The sequence below is a fragment of the Alligator sinensis genome, unplaced genomic scaffold, assembly GCF_000455745.1.
Source record: "Alligator sinensis unplaced genomic scaffold, ASM45574v1 scaffold1162_2, whole genome shotgun sequence".
Taxonomy (NCBI): domain Eukaryota; kingdom Metazoa; phylum Chordata; order Crocodylia; family Alligatoridae; genus Alligator; species Alligator sinensis.
The window spans coordinates 370,318-372,882 of record NW_005843013.1 but is presented as its reverse complement, the minus strand read 5'-3'; the positions used below and the strand labels follow the sequence as shown (position 1 = coordinate 372,882).

The following is a 2,565-nucleotide window of genomic DNA, read 5'->3' as shown; positions in this document are numbered from 1 at the left end:
CCCCCCCCCCCCCCCCCACCAGGGGCCTCTCTCCCAATCAGCACGGAGGGGGGGTCAGCACAAAGGGCAGCCAGCAATCAAGTTGGTGGCCACCCCCTTATCGATCCTGTCCCCTAGGGCCTCTCTGCTAATCAGTGTGGAGGGGCAGGGCCACTGCCAAATACCCATGAAATCAGCTCTGCAAGCGGATTGTGAAAAGCCTTTTCTTGCTGCAGTTTAAGTAGGTCCCTATTTTATATTGAAACCCTTAATATTTTTAGTTATTAAACTGTGAATGCAATCTTCCTTATCATACAAGGTTACTAAATACTACAGCATGGTCTGTGACCATGATTTACGTGCTCTGTTAGTGCACTTGATTGTCTGGTTTAGTAAGTTTGATGTTGCCCTTTTGAAAAAGTTCTGGAGACCCTAGTAGGTACTGAAACTAGCCCCAGACTGTCCCCCAGGAGTGTTATTGAAGTTAAAAAAAAAAAAAAAAAATAAAAAAATTTTAATCATACTTCCTGAGAGATGAGAAGTTTTAAGTGTGTCAATTCAAGGTAATTTACCCTAGTGGAGGGTAGGGTTGGGTGGGACATTTGGAGACCAACTAGTTCAGAGAGGCATGAGCTTTCATAGGGAACAGTGTGCTTTGTCAGATGCTCTGAATGGACTGCTAGAAAGAAAGGGGTTTATACAGAACAGAGAAGGACAGCAGGGCACTGGTAAGAGGGGAAAAAGTGGGTTGATTGGATCAATTGAGATTGAACAAGGCAGTTAACACCTTGAGGAACATGGAGTTAGCAGCTAATCCATGCAATAGGATTCTAGTTGATTTTTAAAATTCTTTTAGGTTCAGCTACTCCAAGGTTAGCAATATTACTGTTTCCTATTCTTCCCCCCACCCTCCCTCCTTTCTATATAAAACACTGTTTCTGACAAAGTAGGTTGTTGCCTATGAAAGGTTATGCTTCTAGGAAGCAGTTGGTCTGAAGTCAAGCAGATGGTAGGGCAGAGTAGCACCAGTTAGAGACTAACAAGGTTAACCCACCTCTCTCAGCTTAGTTGTGTCACAAGAACTAAGGCTGCAAAGTATTAGTATGTATATAATGCTTTCAGCTCCGTTCCTTACCAGATGGTGTTTATGCCATAGGTTGATGAGGGAAAAAGTCCTTTTTCAAGTACATTGGGAGCAAGAAGAGGGCACCAGGCAATGTAGGCCCCCTGCAAGACTCAGATGGTAACCTTGTGGCTACCAATATTTTTAACAGTTTCTTTGACTCTGTTTTCTTGAACAGGGACTGGGACATCCCTCCTACCAGAGGTAGGGACAATCTTGGGGATAGCTCTGTCAGGCCTTGAGTCAGTGCAGATGTACTTAGGGATCTTCTGGAAGGGCTGGACATTTTTAAATCTGCAGATCCAGCTGCCCTCCACCCAAGGGTGTTGAGGGAACTGGCAGGGGTCATCGCGGAGCCCTTGGCCCAGCTGTATGAGCATTCGTGGTCATTTGGCCAGGTGCTGGGGGATTGGAAACTAGCTAATGTTGTCCCCATTTTTAAGAAAGGGAGGAAGAAGGACCCAAGTAACTATAGGCCCGTAAGCCTCACTTTGGTCCTCGGGACGATCTTGGAGAAAATCATCAAGGAGCACATCTGTGGGGGGCCTGCAGGGGAGATCATGCTCAGGGGCAATCAGCATGGGTTCATCAAAGGCAGGTCTTGCCTGACCAACCTGATTGCCTTTTATGACCAGGTAACTAAATCCTTGGATGGTGGTGTCACCATGGATGTAGTCTTTCTAGACTTTAAGAAGGCCTTTGACACGGTCTCTCACCCCATTCTCTTTAATAAATTAAGCAACAATGGCATTGATGCCTACACAGTTGGATAGGTAAAAAACTGGCTGGTGGGGCATATCCAGAGAGTAGTGGTGGACAGGTCGTACTCAACCTGGCGAGATGTGAGCAGTGGGGTTCCCCAGGGCTCAGTCCTCGGGCCCACACTGTTTAACATCTTCATCAGCGACTTGGGCAAGGGTGTTCAAAACACATTGGCCAAGTTTGCTGATGACACTAAGATGTGGGGTGAGGTGGGCACACTTGAAGGGAGAGAGAGGCTGCAACTAGATTTAGACAGACTACAAAAGTGGGCAGATGAGAATAGGATGGGGTTCAGCGTAGATAAATGCAGGGTGCTGCACCTTGGGAGAAGGAATCCACAGCATACATAGAGGCTGCGGAGTTCCCCTCTTGAAAGCACAGAGGCGGAAAGGGATCTTGGAGTCATTATTGACTCCAAGATGAACATGAGCCGCCAGTTCCAGACCGCAACCAGCAAGGCCAGCTATACCTCGTCATGCATCCAAACATGCATCTCAAGCCGCTCCAGAGAGGAGATACTCCCCCTCTATGTGACATTGGTCAGGCCACAATTGGAGTACTGCGTCTAGTACTGGGTGCCGCGCTTCAAGAGGAATGTGGCCAGCCTGGAGAGAGTTCAGAGGAGGGCCACCCATTTGGTGAGAGGGCAGCAGGACAGGCCCTACAAGGAGAGACTGAGGGACCTGAACCTGTTCAGCCTC

The 2,565-nt window shown here is 47.8% G+C and overlaps 1 protein-coding gene across 4 annotated transcripts in view; it reads left to right on the top strand.

Annotated features, from left to right (window-relative positions):
- TRAPPC10 (trafficking protein particle complex 10) overlaps positions 1–2,565 on the top strand; it is a 79,065-nt gene that overhangs the window by 20,293 nt on the left and 56,207 nt on the right. The window lies entirely within an intron of this gene.